The sequence below is a fragment of the Nyctereutes procyonoides genome, unplaced genomic scaffold (assembly GCF_905146905.1).
Source record: "Nyctereutes procyonoides isolate TBG_1078 unplaced genomic scaffold, NYPRO_anot_genome, whole genome shotgun sequence".
NCBI classification, from domain to species: Eukaryota; Metazoa; Chordata; class Mammalia; order Carnivora; family Canidae; genus Nyctereutes; species Nyctereutes procyonoides.
The window spans coordinates 16,317,910-16,336,671 of NW_026575030.1; the positions used below are offsets into that span (position 1 = coordinate 16,317,910).

The window sequence follows — 18,762 nt, forward strand, 5'->3', positions numbered from 1 at the left end:
TCTGAATGAGAAACCCAGGATGTCGCCCAGGGATGTGAAAGGGCCCTTGGCCACCACTGTGTCTGCCACATGTGACCATCATGATGTCCAGATGTGCCTGACTTCAGTGCCTCCTGAAGCCTGGTCCAGGGTCTTCTCCGGGGGCTTCCCCTGAACCCCATGGCTGCTTTCCTGTCTGCTCCCTCCTCATGAGGGACAACTCGTCTCTGCCCTGTGGTGGGGTGGAAAGGGTGCCCCTGAGCCTATGCCACCTGGAACTAGTGGGCTACAGAGTCACAGGGCCACTCGGCAGAAGTCACTTACAGCACCAGGCTGCATGTCCAAGCCTGGTCAGGGCCTCCTGCAGGTCCAGTTCACCCCCGCACCAGTGTAGACCACCCAACCCAGGACGCCCAGGCGACCCATAATTCATAATTTGTTTCCCAGGAACTGCTTCCACCTCAGGAAGTCAGGGATCCCTCAAAATGCCACTTTGTGCTGGAAGCGAGGAGCATCCATACCACGGGAGAAAGGACTCCCTGTGTGACAGACAGGCCTGGTGTGTGGGGTCAACCCCAGAGAGGTTATTCTGGGAAGCCTCTCCTCCAGGGCTGGCTGAACAGCTGCCTGTGCCTGGTGGGATGAGTCCCAGGCTGAGGAGAACCTGGGCAGGTGGCAGGAGCCTAATGGGCTCCATACACCACTGCAGGTTACCCCAGGCTGCAGGAGGAGCATGTACTCCACTGTGGGGCCTGGGATCTCTCAAGCAGAGCCCAAGGGCAAGGGGCAGCCAGCCAAAGGCTCCGCTGTGTGTAGGGGGGCAGCAGAGGGAAAGACTGGTCCTTCTGTGCAGATAACTGAGGAATAGACAGGGCAGCAGGTGGCCCCCTGACATCCCCTGTGGCTCCTATTGGCTTGTACTATGCCCGGGGGCGGGGGCAGTTGGGCAAGGCAGATGGTGGAGGGCACCTGGGCAGTGGGGGTCAGGGACCTGTTTCACAGCAGGGAGTAGAGAGCAGGGCAGGCATCCCAGCTGCCAACCCCTCTGTGCTGCCTGGGTTCTGCTCCAATCTCCCCCTCAGGTCCTCGTTCGCTCTGGAAGTGCCCTTCCCAGGTACCGTGCCCCAGCCAAGCATGGACCACTTGTCTCTGGCCTCTGCAGGTAGCTCATTCAAGCTCCTGCAAAACACACTTTGGTGGCTCCGACTGCCCTTGGAAGATGCACAAGGGGCCACCTGCACCCCCTCAGGCCCTGTGACCAGTGGTACCTTCTTAAACCCCCTCACTGTCTCCTGGGGAGAAACTTCAGGGCCTTGGCACAAGCTGTGTTCTCTTCCCTCTGCTTCATCAGCTGACGCAGCTCATCCTCCAGACCTCAGGCAGTGCTGCCCCCCAGGGAAGCCTTGTGCTGCAGACACGGTGCCTCCTTCGGCCTCTGCCACAGCGCTAGCTCAGTGACCATGGCCTCCCACAGGGGAGGGGGCAGGCAGGAAGGAAGCTGGCTCCTGTGTGTGTGTGCTCAGCAGGGCCAGCGTGACTCCCCAGGGAGGTCACCTCATATGGCACCTGCAGCCCCCAGTGGAGGAAACCAAGCCTGAGGAGTTACGCAGTTGCCTGAGGCTCCCAGTGGCTTTAGCACTGGGTGGGGTGGCTGGCCTCTCCTCAAGGGCTCTCCTCTACAGTGAGAAAGCCCCTAATTGTGGCCAGGACGAGAAAGCTCAGTTCATTCAAGGGTCAACTTCCTAGGAATGAAATAGAAAACCTAAATCCTGACCATGTCAAGTGCTTCCGAAGAGGCCAAGACAGGTAGACCCAAAGCAGTAAGCAAAAGGACACAAGAAACATGCACAAGAACAAGTGCAGCCCTCTGTGCGAGTGTCCGTAGCCCCACCCCACTGGGTCCTGCCTGTGCCCACAGGTCCTACAGGGAGGCTGAGGGTCACCTGGATCCCCTGCACGGCTGTGGGCCCCTCGTCATCCACAAGGACATGGGGCAGCCTAGGAGTTCCTCCCATACAGAAAAGCCATCTGAAGTATCAACTGACAAGCTGGTCTACTTGGTGCCAGCCAAGGCCAGCTGGAGTTGAATATGGCCTCAGGGTAAGCTCTGAGGGCAAGAACCCACTGTGCACGAAGGGCGCGGGGACCCTGCCCAGGCGTACCCCCCTGGTCTTCAGGCTGTCGTCCTCCATCAGCACTGGCCCCGTCCCACTATGGGCGTAGGCCTGGCAGAGACTCTGCGGCTCCCAGACCCTCCCGCGGGTCCCTGTAACAGGAACAGGGCCATCATCCCTCCCACTGCTGGCACCTAGAGGTCCTGGGGAGGCCGGGTGGCTGGGAGTCTCTCCTAACGCACTAATGTAGGCCAGAGAGGTGACGGTTCCCTGTGACCTACAGCTGCCATCTGGACAGCCGGGACTGATGGGAGTCCTGCCAATGGAGGCAGGCCCACCTGCTTTTCAAGTCCCTCTGCTCACAGCCCAAGAGGGTATGTGACTGGCCCAGTGTCCCACAGCAAGTCTTGAGGCAGGAGGAATTCAAGCTTTTTCCTCAAAGTCCACAGTACAGCTGCTCTCTGCCTGGTTAGGCAGCTAGGAGGACTATGGCCGAGATGCCAGGGGGTTTGAGGGCTTAAGGCCCCATGGATGGGGTTGCTGGTGTATCTGGCAGGTTCCAGAAGACACAGGTGAGTCTTCTGGTCCTTGGGGCTTCCTCTTTGTGCTCTCTGGTGAAGCCTGAGCTGAGTCCTCCTGAGCCCCCGGGGCTCACGCTGACCCCGCAGCACCCTGTGCATCGCATGGGTGTTAAGCAGAGTGACTTCTCTCCTCACTGCATCCCTGGATGCTGGCCCAGTTGCACAGGAGCAGGGGCTTACCCCTGCCAGGGTGACTGGGAAGGACATCAGGATGGAATACGTGGCACCTTCTCTGTGCAGGACACGGCCATGCCCTGGGCAATGTCCTTCTCTCCCCCATCCTGTCCCTCAAACACGGCCTATGGGGAGAAGGGCTCAGGCAGACTGTGGAAACCTGCTCAAGGGGCTAGCAGCCCCAGGCCACTACCCAGCTCTTGTGTGGACAATGTGGGAGCCCCTGTAGGCACACACACCCGTAGTCTGTCGGCCTGACATCAGACTCATGAGCATGATACCCACCTTCACCTTGCCCACCCTGGCCCTCACTGTCACTGCTGCCATGATACAGCAGGCCTGTACCCTGGCCACACTCTGCCCAGGAGCCCTGCTCCCATCTCCCTCACTCTGCCCTCTCTGCCCATTATCCACACCACCAGACACTGGCTGTTTATGTTCTGGTTTACTGTCTGATGAAAGAGGGGATGAGGGCATTATCCAGAGGCAAGGTGTGGTGTGGAGCAGAAGAATCCCCCACATGACCGACCACCCCCTGTATCAGGCAGCTTCCTGCCCAACATGTGACTTAATATACATTCTGTGAAAGTGTCAAGGGGTTCATGATGCAGGGATATGAGGACCTGGGCAGGGGCCAAAACAGTCTGTACCCTCAGTGGTATCCCCAGCACCAGCCCTCCAGTGCCAATACAGCTGCCACCAGGCTAATCTAGTCCCTGCCCCAGCCCCACTGCATGGAAAACTAGAGGGTCTCTGTCCCAGAGCAAAGTTCTTCCTGCACTGACATCTGGGGTCCCTCATAAAACAGGGGGTTTCTGCCCACCACTCTTCAGCAGGATCTGTTCTTTCAGGTGATCCAAGTGCCAACCAAGAAGGTTTCCAGAAAGAGGGGAGTGAGGAAGCAGAGGGGAAGAGATGAAGAAATAATGAGAATTGGAGTATATAATCCATTTAGCCTGAAAAGGCTCCCCACTTGCCCAGCAACTGAATGTGGGGACCAGACCCAGGACTAAAGAAATGACCCATGCAGCACCTGGACAGAACAGAATATATAAAGAGGGCTGGTTGTCAGAACGGGACTCAATTTCTCTGTAGCAATACCATATGCTAAAAGTCAAAGGAACACGGCTTCAAAATGCTGAGGGAAAGTGACCAGTGGCATGTCAGACCCCACAAAACTATCAAGCAGATGTGAGGGGAGACTAGAGGCATTTTAGGTACGTGAAGACTCAGGACACTTACTTTCCATATATCCTGTTTTAGAAAGGTATCGGACTAGGTATCTTATCTAGTAAACAATGACAACAAAAAATTTAGCATGGGAGACAGGAGCTCCGACCCAGGAGACAGACTGCTGGTCCTCCCAGAAGCAGAGGAACAGGGGTTCCAGGAAGACAGCGGCATGGACAGACTACCTGATGCAACAGAGCACTTGTGGAAAAAATGAATGGTAGGTGCATAGGAGATCTTTGGAATCACTTGAAAAAATTACATCTATGATGACAGAAAACAAGTAAAAAAAAAAGGGGGGGGGGAGGCTATCATTAATTCCAGGAAATACAAGAAGTGTTATAAAAAGAGAAAATAAAGCATTCTACTAGGCTCAGGAAGTAAACAATGCTTTTAGAGGTAGCATAATGTAAACAAGGACTATTGATTTAATAAAAACTTGAGCTTTTTACTCTACTTGGAGGATGGGTGGGGCATGGAGAAGGCTGTATGAGGGCTTAAGAACATTTAATCTTCATCTACCAAAACAGAAAGCAAACAGATAATGTTTAAATCAATAAATAGCACTATAAATTATTTAGAAATATGGAAGTAAGTACATGAAGAATACTGAAAAGAGCTGCAAGTGATAATTTGGAGAGGAGGGAGAGGAAAAGCAGATCTGTTGGTTTTTACTATAAGTCTCCTGGAACTCCCTGTCTTGAAGCCTGTATATAGACTATTTTAATGAAAACATTTAGTTTCATTTTTATAAGAATATAACAATGAGGAAATTGGTCAAAAAAGCATATGGAAAGATGCTCCCCTTCATTAGTCATTGAGGAAATAGCACACTGAGCCACAATGTGATACCCACTAGACAGGCAGAACAGGAGTGAGGCCATGCCAACTTCCATCAACTGTTTATGGGACAGGAGTTGGGGACAGTTGTTAGGGAAGGTCTTCACTGGGAAGCTGAAGGCACACACATACCCTTGACCCCAGGGCTACCCTGTCCACGTACGCTGGAGGATGCAGGCATTGTTGGTGACAGTCCCAAACATCTGCCTCGGTGGCACATGTACATAAACAGTGGTTTACTCTTCCAGTAGAATACTGCTCAGCAATAAAAACGAGCAAACTATAGTTATAACTTGGGTCAATTTGGTGAATAAAATGTTGCAGAGAAAAAGCAAATTAAGAAAATTTAATGGAGTATGATGCTACTGTTTATAGTTTCCAAATATAAATACAAAGAAAGTACTATTCAATGATATGCACACAGATGTTGAAATTATTTTTTAAAAAACAGGTGATGGGACGCCTGGGTGGCTCAGTGGTTGAGCACCTGCCTTCAGCCCAGGGCCTGATCCTGGATTCCTGGGATCAAGTTCCACGTCAGGCTCCCTGCATGGAGCCTGCTTCCCTCTGTGTGACTCTCATGAATAAATAAATAAAATCTTAAAAAAAAAAAAAGATGATGAGGTGATACACACAAAAATTCAAGGCAGAAACTGGCTTTGGCCCTCCATGGGGTGGGAATGATGCTGGGATATGGCATAAGCTCATGGAGGCTTCTGTGGCAATCATCACGTCCTCCTTCTTGAGGCAGGCAATGGGGATGTAGGGGTTTACTTTCGTTTTATCTCCTACATACATTATGCAAATTCTTTTACCTTTACAAAACACTTCGTAATAAATAATAGTTCAAAAAAGTTTTGTGCCAAGAAAACCAAGCAGGCCCTGCAGGTGAACTAGCATCCCTGTCCAATCAGGAACCTCGGTTCCCCAAAGTGCCCCAGTCCCCTCTACCTTTGCTCCCATGTTCCCTTGGTCTGCAACAACCCCCCACTTCCAACCTTTCTACTTGCTAACATCACTGCGGTCAGTAGGGCGAAGTCTATGGAGGACCCCTTGGGATGTCACCTTCAGGGATGGTGAGTGGGGCCAGTTTTCCAGGCCAGTAGGGGCTGCCTTTGGCTTGTGAGCTAACCATGCATTAGTGAACTGGCTGCTCTGTGGCCTCTCTGGAAGGAACCACAACTTCTCCCAAACTGGAGCAACCGTGTGGTGGTTGGCTTCCCACCCAGGAGGACTTGGTGTACAAACACGGTCAGCTCCACTCTTGGGGCTCCCCTTCGATGCTGCCAATCCCAATGCAGGGACTCCTGCTTAGTAACTTGGTTGGCAAGTTATGCTCTTTGGAGCAGCAAGCTTCTGGCACCTTCTCTGAGCATAGCCCTAAACCATGTCCTGGCCTATGTGGATGACCATGGTATCTTGACCTATGGGAGAGACCTCTGTGGAGCACAACTGCCTGCTATGCTGGGGGACAGGCCCAGGAAGTTGCCCAGAGCACGTGCCAGCCCAGACTGTCCTGCCTATGGCTAGGGAGAGGGCTGACAGCACTGTCACCCCCAAACAGGGTACACTGGAACCAGAAGGGTGATGGGGAGGCCCTGCCCACGCCTTTCTCTCTGAAGCCTTCCATATGGAGTGCTCCCCACCACTTATCCCTACATGGGGAAGGAGACAAACTGGCAATGCCCCCAGATCCCTCATAACAGTGACAGCAGCCATAGTTACCAAGGCTCAAAGCATGCTAGGCACAGCCCAGGGGGCAGGCATTTCTGCCCTTTCTCACAGAGGATGAGTCCCAGGCTTAGAGGCAGGGTATGGCTCTCAGCTATTCAGTGTCCAAGTGCTATGGGAAGGGTGGGACGGGACCCACAAGGACAGTGGGGGTTAACAGTCAGGGGGAGGCCTGAGGGCACTACTCCCAGTTAACAGTCAGGGGGAGGCCTGAGGGCACTACTCCCAAATGGGGCAGGCAACGTCAGGGAGGCTTCTTGGAGGTGGTAGGGGCACAGCCCATGGTGACCCGAGAGGGGGGCAGTGGAGGCTCCAGGTGCAGGTAGGCCCAGACCAAGAGGGGTTTTGTTCATTTTATAGGAAAACAAGCTCAGATGGGTAATGAATGGCACAGAGGGCAATATTCACATGGATTTCAAAGATAAAACATGAGACTTCAAAGAAATTGTGCTGTGAAGTCACTGTGGTCCACATGGGCTGCAGTAACTCCTGACAGCTCACAGGATTTATCGCCTGTAGCATGCATTCTTGTATTTGATTATGCTGGGTTTAGTGCCTTCTGTGAACTTAGCAGCGCTGACATTTTCGTATGCACCGCTTTAGCATGCCACGTAAGACCTTGCTCCAGGCAGTGGCCAGCTCTAAAGTTTTAAGTCTAAGTTTTTGTGGGACAACTCACCCCTGGTCCGGGAGCCCTGCTTTGTTGACAACGAATTCTGAAAGGTGCAGTAAATTGGGTGCCTTCCTGGAGGAGGGGGTGGGGGGCAAGTGGGTGATAGCCAAGATGTGGCTCCTGCTCTGCTCGGTGCTCAGATCAGCGAAATGGCACCTTCTCACTGTCCTCAAGAGCCTTCTCCCTCCTGCCACCTGCCTGCAGGCAAGTCAGCCCACAACTGTGACTCTGTAGAGCTCAAACTGTTTTTATGTGAACGGTGCTGCCTTAAGTGACCATCCCTTCCTGAAGGGTCCTACCAGTGGCCAGAGGAGGCTTCATTTTCCTCACCATGCCCCGAGAGCGTGGGTTTGATCTGAACCCCATGCCTGAGCCCACCCACCCCTGGCGCCATCCCCAGCAGCCCAGGGCTCTGACCAGAAACCAGGCTTTACACCTGGCTCAGGCCACAGGCAGCCCCATGCTGGGTGAACACATGAGGTCCCGCGGCTGGCTGAGGGGCCATCCGGGCATCAGCTTCCAGGAGCCCACCCTGTACCAGGAAGGGCTGGGATGTGGCGAGGCCACCGCAGAATGCTGGCTGCATGTTAGCCCACGCGGGAGGCCCGGCAGCGAGCGATGGAGGAGGGCAAACACCTGCAGCGGACTGGGCTGCAGCAGAGACTCTGTGCGTAGGGACATGCAGAAGGTCAGCAGCCAGCAGGGAGGCGGACGACTGAGTGGCTGCCTCAGGATGCTGAGATTACGGATTCTTAACATTTTATTATAAGCATTTTCAAACTTACAGCAACGGTGAAAATCTAGGGAACACCCATATGCCCAAATGGGTTACTTTGACATTTTTATACATTTCTGTTTTGTCTATGATGCCTGTGCACTGTCTAAATAACTGAAATAGAGGAACAGGGATTTTTTTTTTTTTTTTTTTAAGGAACAGGGATTATAAAAACATCTCTGGTGTCTGGTATGGGGTGCTGGGGTACCCAGCAAAGGGACAGCTTTGCGCTGCTCATCCTCCATGACAAAAGGCCAGCTGGCTGGCATCTCTGGATGGCACACTGCCGCTCACCTCTGCCCTGGGCTGCAGGCTCCCACGGCAGGAATTTTGTGAACAAGGGTCCAACTCACCAGTCTCTGAACTCACACCCTGAAATAAAGGCAGATTTTTCTAACCGGTGCCAATGGAGCTGGAACTCCTTTACTGTGGGTGAGGACACTGTCATTACAGCCAGAAATTACAAAGTCTTTAATAAAAAACACATACTGCTGTATTACTTTTGCATACTCAGTCACTGGAAGAAAATTAATGCCACAGGTCACAAGAGGCCCTGGAGGACCAGCCACTTCCTCCCCTCTAATATGTCCTGAGGAGGGTCCCCAGAGAGGCCACAGAAACTGTGAGGGATACCCATGCCTCCTTCCACCCCAACGATGTACTTTAGCCTCCCAGGGCCAAGAATCTTCCCTCATGAGGACAGAGGCCACATCGTGAGGCCAGGATCTGGATGGTTATTGCTTTAAAACCATATCCTGAAAAGTACTGGGAATTCAGAGGGAGGACTCAGGAGAACTTGCCTGGGTGGGTGGGAGCTGACCACAGTACTCCAGCCCTTGCTCAGGGGCTAGCTGGGGCTGGTGTGCTGGGGGCCCTGTCTACTCACTCTTGCTCTGATACCAGGGCCTGTGGGGCACTGCAGGGCAGGGCAGCTAGCTCCCTCACTGAGGCCTACGTCCATGTTACAGGAAGGAAGTGACAACCTTCAGGGATGGCCAGAGCGGGCAGCCATGGCCTGACCTGCTCTGGTTAGCTCGCTGAGCTGAGCCCCATCAGGATGCTTGCTGCTGACGCTAGGCCAGGTGCTGGTGGCCCCAGGACCTACGGCCGGACAGCACCCAGCAGCCCAGTCCTGTTGTTCTCGCTGGCCTGCTGACCTTATATAAAGGGCAGCTCTGGGGAATGCAGTTCATGTAGTAAAATGACCCAGCACGGAATCCAGATGGGAGATTCACCACCTTACAAAAATACAAGTCTGATTTTAGCTCTGATTCCCTAAGACTGCCCTCCGTGGGGCTGGCTGCCTCCTCCTCCCTGTGACAGGAAGAGGCCTGAAGGTGCAGCTCCCCAAGGGGAGCACTTGGCTGGCTGTGAGCTGGGTCATCTCTCCTCTCTGAACCAGAATCCTCATGTGCATCATTAACAGGGCCTGGCTGGGGAGAGGGAGCAGAGTGGGGGGTGGGGAGAAGCCAGAAGTCCTCTCAGTGCTGGCACGGGGAGTGGGAAGATGGATAGGAGATGGGCCAGCTCCTAGGCAGTACAGGAGCAAACTGATGGAGTGAACAGATTCTGCACTGGTTCCAGCCAGGACTTCCCTCCCTGCAGCATACCAGGGCTGCAAGAGCAGCCCCCCCTGGCACCTGTAGGAAAAACCTAAATCATCAAGTGCTGAGCTGGCAGTGGTAGGCTGGGGAACCCCCTCTCCAGAGGCATTGTAGAAAATGCCTGCGTAAGGCTGTCCCTTCTTAGTAATGTGCCCATAGAGCCGCTGGGGTCAGGGGCTGCGTGAGTGTAGGCCTGGGCTGGCCGGCCTCGTGACTGGGCTCCCTGCCTCCCCAACTTCCAGCAAAGTGAGGAGGCCTCCTTGGCTCACCCAGTGAGCTACATTCCTCTAGTGAGAAGGGAGTCAGGCTACAGGGAACAGCACTCCCATGGGCCCTCAAGTGACTCCTCAGGCTTAGGAAACAGCATGGAAGTCCCCAAGGAGGAAGCAGCCCAGGAAATGTTTTATAGGCAGGTGTGGCTGTGTGACTCAGTCTGGCCACCAGGAAGTGCCTAGGGACACTTTCTTCCCCCATTCTCCTGCTGGTTGGAATGTAGATGTAAGCGCAGAGCACCAGCAGTTATCTTGGATCAAGAGGCTTGAAGTCCTACTCTCTAAGGCTGGTAGGACTGAGAGACAGAATCTGTTCTCCATGCACCTCGGGGCTGCACTACCATTCTGGGCTGCCTATACTGGGCTCCCTTTCAAAGGGAGGGGAATAAATGGCTACCCTCTTTTGGTCTCTAAACCTAATCTACCCATTCAGAGCCAATGCATAAGGACCTGTGCCTGATGGGAGGGTAAGCTCCTGGGATGGGGCCTGAGGTGTCAGGGTCTCAGGAATGAAGTAATTAATTTGGTGAACCTCAGTGCTTTACTCCAGTCATCCTGGACACTCGCAGGCATCCTGTGGATGGAAGCATTCCTACTTTATAGATGAGAAGACTCGGTCCAGAGACGTTAAACAGCAAAGCCAGCAGGAAAGCTAGCAGTGGTGTCTGATGAGAGCTGCTTTTCCCAGAGCCCCAGCCCCCAGAAGGCATGGAAATGTTGCCTGGCAAGGCTGGACCCCAACCACCTGATGACCACTCACCAAACCACAGCCAGGAGCAGTGGTATTTTTTAAAGTAAACTCTGAACACAATTTCTAACCTATTTCCTTTAAAGTAAAGTGAGCTTGTTAAGAGTCAGAGTGATCGGGGATCCCTGGGTGGCTCAGTGGTTTAGCGCCTGCCTTTGGCCCAGGGCGCGATCCTGGAGTCCCACATCAGGCTCCCAGCATGGAGCCTGCTTCTCCCTCTGCCTGTGTCTCTGCCTCTCTCTCTCTCATAAATAGATAATCTTAAAAAAAAAAAAAAAAAAAAAGGAGTCAGAGTGATCTCTGTAAAGGAAAATACATACCCAGACCAGCAGCTAGGATACACCAACATGGGGCGGGAACACCACACAGCCACAGTGACGGTCCTCCTGACATAGCTTCCTTGGGGCACTGGTCACAGGGAGGAGGCACAGCAGAAGCCCTGGACCTTGGCCCAGCCCAGCCAGTACCTTGCTGTGGGATCCTGAGTGGCCTTCTGGATGGGCGCTCTAGCTCTTCCTAAGGGCAGATGGCCACTGCCACTGCCGTAGGCAGAGAGCCAGGCTTGCACACTTAATAGTATTTCTGTCCCCTGCTGGGAAGCCATGGGTGGACACCCGTCCCTTTGGGCTACAGGATGCATGGGTGGCAGGCTTGACTGTCACAGGGCAGAGGCAAGGAGTGGCAGGAGTGAGAGCAGGGCTGCCCTGAGTCTCCACCCCTTCCCCACTGCTGTCACACCGTCTAGCCCCCAGAAGCCCCCACCCAAAGGAGGAAGAGGGCCTGGCTAGAGATGGGAGTGTACCCAGGGCACATGAGCCACGCGGGCTCATAGCTCCAGACAGGCCTCTCTGACCCTGCCCTCACCAACTTTCAGGGACTCTGGGCTCCATGGTCTTGAGGACAGGCAAGGTGTATAGGGGGGTGATGGTGTGGCTCCCCACATAGTGCCCCCCTACCCCCGTACCTCGGGGGCTGGTTTGCACACATCAGCCTGGTGCTGGGCCCTTACTGTTAGGAGGAATTGTTAGAATGAATGGGAATATGAGCAAGAGTTCTTGTGTTACCCAGCAGGCCAGGGTTGGGGAGGGGGGTGTCTGACTAAGGACCATGGAACCCGAGGGGGGTCCTTCCAGGAAGCCCTGGCAGCAGAAGGAACCTCCCCAGGCATCCTCTTGACTGTTGATTCATGCACTGTCTCCTTTTCTGGTACGGGCACCCATAGCCTGCTGCAGCTCAGGGCAAGGTCCTGTTCCCCACAGGGAATGGTACTGGGAGCTGAGAACCCCAACCCCTCCCTTGTGGGAGCAGAGACATGCTGGGAGCCTTTCTGGTCAGGGGGCCCCCAGGGAGCCTTCCTGGTCAGGGGGCTGGGAATGTAAAGGTGAGACTGGGGTGAGGTGGAGCTCTCTGCACCCTGTCAATCTGATCTGAAGCACCCTCACGGAGGGGCTCCTCCAGGATGAGACTCTGCCAATTTTCTCCCCTACCAGGAGGCCTGGGTAGAGCAATGATCCTTCTGAGCCTGACCTGCCACCTCCCGGACCTCCCAGGCTCCTGCAATGACCCAGTGTAAGGCTGTCTATAAAAGAGCCTTACAGCCAGAATGATGAGGAACTTCTAGCCCCGGGCAGGTGGCTGCAAGGAGATGTGAGCCTGGTGACCTCATGACTCTGCCTCAGGGCTCAGCACCCCGTCCTGGGCTCCATGGCACCCTCAGTCTCGCTCATTCTTCTCTCCTTCAAAGGAGCACCTACTGTATACAGGAGGTGCACAGTTCTGCCCTCCTGCAGCACCTAGAAGGCCTAGTAATGTGGCCAGTGCCAGGAGCAGAAGGGGTGTGTGTCTAATTCCGGGTCTGAGCTGCCATCTGAAGGACAGGGAGGAGCAGCATTCCTGACAAATCCCCAGAAGAGGAAGGGGAGGTGGGATGGGGGAGAGCAGAGCACGGATGCAGAGGGGAGCTTGTGAATTCAGTAAGGAAAGGACGTTGTTATTAAGCAGTGTGAAACATACAATTTCCGTCTGTTTAAATTCCAAGTTGTTGAGAAGATGTGACAAAAACCAAGTCGATTAGTTTAGGCTTAGGAAATGCCTCAATAGCCCCCTCCTCCCTGACAACATCTGTGGCAGATGAAAACACTTCCTCCATTTACAAAGGAGGCTAGCAAAGCGTTAGGAAAACAGAGCGGATGGACAGCCTCAGCCCCGGGCTCTGTGGCACAGAGTGTGAGGTGCTGGCCAGGCAGGTGCCAAGCCCCTGCTGGACCCCAGCGCAGCGCATCCCAGGAACCTGGGGCCCTCCCCTTCTTCCCTGGGGCAGCTGACCAGGGAGTAGGGCTCCACATCTGGGGAAGCCCAAGCTTTTTCTCCAAGGCCCCTAACCTTTGTGATCCCGCCAGACCCTCACAAGGTCCCTGGGAGACGGGTGGGGCAGTGGGTGACTTAACCGTCAGGCCAACATGCTCTACAGGGGTCTGCAGTGGCTGCCCCCTCATGCCTCAGCTGGCACAGACTGGGGGAAGGTCCTAAGCCTGAGCTGGGGTGCCAGGAGGGGCCCTCTCAGCTCCAGCCTGTGTGCTAATCACTCTTCATTCTTGACCAGGTCACCAGGGGTGACCCCCACCCTTCCCTGTAAGAGCACCTGAGGGGACATATCTAGGACCCAGTGCTGGGGGGCTCCACCCACTCCACTGGGTAAGACTACTTTCCCTGGACACGTCTGCACTTCTCAGGTATGTGCAGGAAGATGCGCCACTGTGCATAGCACAGGTGCATGAGACCCCAGCCAGCCTTTTGCTGGGGAGCCATCCTCATGACAGCACCAACTCGGAGGCTCCCAGGGGTTTGACAGTGAGGGCTGGGATACCAGGTCCACAGGCACCCCTCCTGGCATGGAACTGTCCTGGAAGCCCTGCCCAAGAGCTCATCTTCCCACTGAGGTTAGGCCTGAGGCTGCTCTCCTCCAACCCAAGCATGGGCCTTTCTGGAGACGTCTTCTCCAATGAGCAAAGGATTGGCTGATGGCATGGTGGGAGACTGCCTGCTGTCCTCAGGCCAACTGTGGCCGGGTCAGCCCCAGCCCGGGACTCTTGCCCCAACAGCAAAAGCGGGGCTCTGTTCCAGGTGTGAGGACCACCTCATGTCTCCTCTTGCCTTCTGACTCTACCAAGCTCCCTCCTGCTACTCCCTTGCATTGCTGCAGCTAAGTGGGTGCTGATCAGCAGGTGGACTCAGCTAGGCCTCCAGACCCCACTGGGCTGCCCGTTCGTACATCATGCCTGCCTGCCCGGCACTTTCTGGCTTCTGACACCAGGAGGTAATACTTCTGCCTAAACACACACACTCACACCTTGGGGTAAAGGGAAAGCGACTGTGCCCTACTCCTTCCCTGGGTGGGGCCGTGTGCTTGCTGACTCAGCCCAAGACCTGCCTCCAGAGCCATGGCCTTTGCCTGTCATCAGCTTGAATCCCCACAAAGGACTCTTGCTTGCTTTCAGTTTCCAGACCTTTGTTGAGGCTCCTTCCTCAGATCCTCACAGCCTACACCTGCAGACCTGCTACGCCCCCCTGACCCAAGGAGGAAGAGGACAGGGCCCACGAATGAGGCAGTAGGCAAGGTCAGTGTGTAGCACATATGCCAGGTTGATCTGCTCCTACCATTCGCGAGGCAAGGGTGGCTTCTGACTCTCCAGAAGCCAAGATGTATCTTATAGCTAAGAGCGAGCATGGAAGGCCCATGCAGCATGGTACAGCTCATGGAACTGTCCCTGCCAGGCTACCAACAGCCTGGTCTTAACTCGAGCTCAGGGGTTGATACACAGCATGATACCTGAGCCCAGCAACTCCATGGCAACCAGGACACACGGCCCTTCTGGGGACTCTAAAGTGACATGGGAGCACCAGTATGTGCATAAGGAGCAAAAGCACATCGGAGCTCATGTCACAACAGGATGCCATTCTGGAAAACACATAACCTGGGTACAGTTGAAAGATGGGATAGGGATGTAACAGGGGCCAGGTGCAAAGGGGGATTACCCCAGAGCCTGGTGCCTTGGGCAGCTTTTTCTTCCGCTTCTAATTTTTCTCATATATTTCCAGTTTTATGTAACTAGGCATGCATTACAAAACAAACAAGACACAAAGATTAAAAGCCTTTTATGCATCTGATATCATCTGATTTTTCTCAGTGACTCCCCAGCAACTCCTAGGCTGGCTCTGAAGCCATGAGACCACCAGCTGTCTGCTTTTCTGGGGGTTGGGAGAGCCAGAGCTGGTCTGAGGACCACTGGGACTCTCTTAGGGCTCAACCTACCAACTTCACAGCTGGTGTCTGGTCCCACAGAGGCTCTGGACAGGAGGGGGCTGATTCTCCCTCTTCCAGGGGCACACATCACCTGCACAAGCACACAGTGTGCCAGGAGCGACAGCTTTGCGTGGTCTCTGAATGGAAACTATTTTTCCCAGGCAGAGAAGTTCAGAGCCTGAACGGCATGCTCTAGAGCCATCTGACGCCCAAATGAACTGCAGTGTCCCACATTCTCCCACCCTGTGGTCCCTGCTGAGCCAGCTCTGCTCTCCCAGGGACAGGGGCCAGCTCCGGCTGACAGGCTGGGGGAGCTGCCACCTCAGCAGCGACCCTGAATCCCGGGCCCTGGGGACACCAAGTTGTCTAGAACAAGGATCCCTCCATCAAGTGCTCCTGTGGGGTGGGAAAAGAGAGGCTGATGCTTGGTGTGAGGAGTGGGGCCTCACACGCACTCATTGGCTTTGTTCCTGCAACCTCTAGGGTAGGTGCCACTATTAGGCCCCCTCTGTAGATGGGCAAACTCAGGCTCAGGAGAGCTTCCTCTGCCAAAGTCTCCTACCTCCTGGGGCATCCACACCACTGGGCAGCCCCAGATGCAGCATCTCTGAGAGGAGCCGAGCAAGGCGCCTATGGACACCAAGTGTAGGGTCTTTCAGCTTGCCAAGGGCTCTGCCACTTAGTAGCTGTGTGGCCTGGGTAGGTAGTGTATTCTAGGGCTGCGGACCCAGCCATGAGGGAAAGAGAGAAAGCCTCTAGAAAACAAACAGCCAGAATGAACTCACCTGCTCTCACCAACCGTGGATGGAGGCACCAGGTGAACATGCAAAAGAGAGAGAGAAAAGCCATTAATCAAATATAAAAGAATATGCCCTATCACCTTAACAACAACAACAAAATCAAAACAGTAGTTAAAAATCCTATGAGTAGTCGAGGATTGAGAAACATCTGCAGCTTACTTTTAAATTATTCTGCCAAAAAGAAGAAAAAAAGGGGACAAGTACATATAAGTACATCTCTGTGTGTACCCGTAGGTACACACACACACAGATACACACCAGTATGTAGAGCAGTAGAGCTTGCAACCACGCTGTCCAAACATCAGAACAGGAACAACCAAGTGTGTCTGGTTGTAAGGTCTAAGGCTTTACTACTCTGTAGGTTTGTTTTTCAAAATAAAAAGGTATGATGGGGAGGGGAACTCCTCCCAAGAGAACACCAGGCTATTTCTACCAGATTTTTATTTTTTTTTAAATTTAAAAAAGATTTTTATATATTCATATGAGAGAGAGAGAGAGAGAGAGAGAGAGAGAGAGAGAGAAGTAGAGACACAGGCAGAGGGAGAAGCAGGCTCCAAGCACGGAGCCTGATGCGAGACTTGATCCCAGGTCTCCAGATTCACGCCCTGAGCTGAAGGCAGACGCTCAACGCTGAGACACCCAGGTGTCCCTCTACCACATTTTTAAATAACAGATTATCTATCCTTATGCAAATGATTCTAGACAACAGGAAAGTAGGGCAACCCCCCCCCAACCCATTCTAAGAGGCCAACATTACCCCAGCACCAAAATGAGACAAACATGCGAGAAGACAGGAAAATTAGAGCCCTTTCCATTTACAGGGCAGATATAAAAAACCTACACAAAATTCTTAACAGATCCTATCCAGCAAAACCCATGGAGAATACCATACTAGGACCAAGTTAGATTACCCCAGGGATTCATGGACGGGTTCATGTGAAAAAATTCATAAATGAGATTTATCATCCCAACAGATCATGGATCTCAACAAATGTGTAAGAAACATTTGCTAAAATTAAACACCTATTCCTGATAAAACTCTCAGGAGAAAGTAGCAATAGAAGAGAATTCTCCTATCCTGATAAAGTAGACAAGGTAAAGGTTTTACTTCGTCTTCAAAGACAAAGGTTTTTGAAGCAACCCAGTCCTCAGGGAAGTCCGATGCATTCCCTCTAAGATGGGAACGGGGTGAAAATGCCCACGCCCCACTCTGTACTTGGGGGAGGTTATCTCACCTCACACAATAAAATGACAAGATGGAACCTGTGTGTCTACCTCACCTTTGCTAAGCACGTATGTGCAGGCATTGGGCTGGGGGCTTTACCCTCAGAATCCCCGCTGCTGGAGGGACCTACTTCCCCCATCCAGTGCCCTTGTCCTGAGTCCCAGAGTACCTGACAGTGAAAGGTCTGGCTTGTTCTCAGAGGTCTGAAGGTTCTGGAGGTTTGGGGCACCAGCAAGAGGCAGCTCACCTGCTGGCACACTGCCTGCTCCCAGTCTCCTGGGGCCAGGTGAGCTCAGCAGATGTATCAGCCAGAGCGCCTGCTTCTGAGTGAGATTGGTGGGCTGGTCTTGGCCCCCAGGGGGAACTCCTGGCTGCATAACTTGGGGTCTCCAGAGGCTGAAGCCTTGCCTGGAGCAAAGCAGATCAGCGGGGTCCCAGGTAGGCAGGACATGGGCCCAAGCCCTCTCCAAGACTCAGTTTCCCTGTATCTGGTCCCTTCTGTCTGTGGGAGTGTGGGTGTACTCAGGTAACAGGTGGCAAGCAGGCCTCAGGACAGACCTGGAGGAAAACCATTCTTGAAAGGACATGTGTTAACAAGTCTACCCCAGGGCCTGAGCACAAATGGCCCCAGGTCCTGCTCACACTTTTCTCTCATTTAGCCAGGGGCCCACAGGCTCATCTCTTTGACAATGGTCCTCCCCTTCTCTGTCCACTCCTCCTGAGTGCGCAGGGTGAACCCCTGTCAGAGGGATGTCCCTCCTCCATCCAGAGGGAGGATCTGGCCCGGGAGAAGCTGCTGTAGTCCTGGCAGAGGAGCCAGAGCTCATCTGGGGAGGGAGAAGCCTGGTGGGGGCAGAGACTGGGAGGTGGAGCAGAGACAGAGCCACCAAGGCCCAGGCCCTCCCACTAGCACAGGAACCACCTGGGGGTGGGGGTGGGGGTGGGAGGGAAGGCAGGGGACAGGGGACCTGGGAGGGACTCTTCCCAGAGGCCCTGCCCATCTCTTCTTTTTTTTTTTTTATTTGAGAGACAGTGCGAGAGCGATAGAGGGCGAAAGTGCACGTGTGCCAGAGCAAGCACTGGAAGGGGTAGGGAGAAAGGGAGAGAATAACCAGCAGACTCCCGGCTGAGTGTGAAGCACATGACCCTGAGGTCATGACGTAAGTCAAAGTCAAGAGTCACTTAACCTACTGAGCCACATAGGTGCACCACCTGCCCATCCTTCCATGGAGTCTGAGCCCAGTAGGGCACGGGCTAGGACAGCAGACCATGGGGCAGGGACACACGCCATGTGCAGACAAGGAGAGAGCAGGCCTCGGCCCAAAGAAGCCTGGACACAGAAACAAGCCAGGGCTTGAGTCTTGACCTGGAGCAGAGTGTGTTCTGTGCCCAGGAGCTCAGAGACCTTGCCTCCCATGAGAAGCAGGCAAAAAGTGCCCATCAGCAGGGCTTCCCAGGGGTTTGGTGTAGGGGGTGACAGGGGATGACGCTGGAGGGTTCAGGGTGGGGGAGACACCTGTGGGCAGGGTGTGGGGGGTGATGGGATGACGCTGGAGGGTTCAGGGTGGGGGAGACACCTGCAGGAGAGGGCAGTGGCAGCACAGTGGGGCCAGAGTTCTCCTGGCTGTGGGCACTGAGCCTGGGCCATCTCACAGGGGATGGGGCCAGCACATTGGGGGAGACACGAAAGCAAAAGGAGCAGCATCAGAAGAT

The 18,762-nt window shown here is 54.0% G+C and overlaps 1 protein-coding gene across 2 annotated transcripts in view; it reads right to left on the reverse strand.

Annotated features, from left to right (window-relative positions):
- HS6ST1 (heparan sulfate 6-O-sulfotransferase 1) overlaps positions 1-18,762 on the reverse strand; it is a 41,636-nt gene that overhangs the window by 3,667 nt on the left and 19,207 nt on the right. The gene's annotated exons all lie outside the window — the stretch shown is intronic.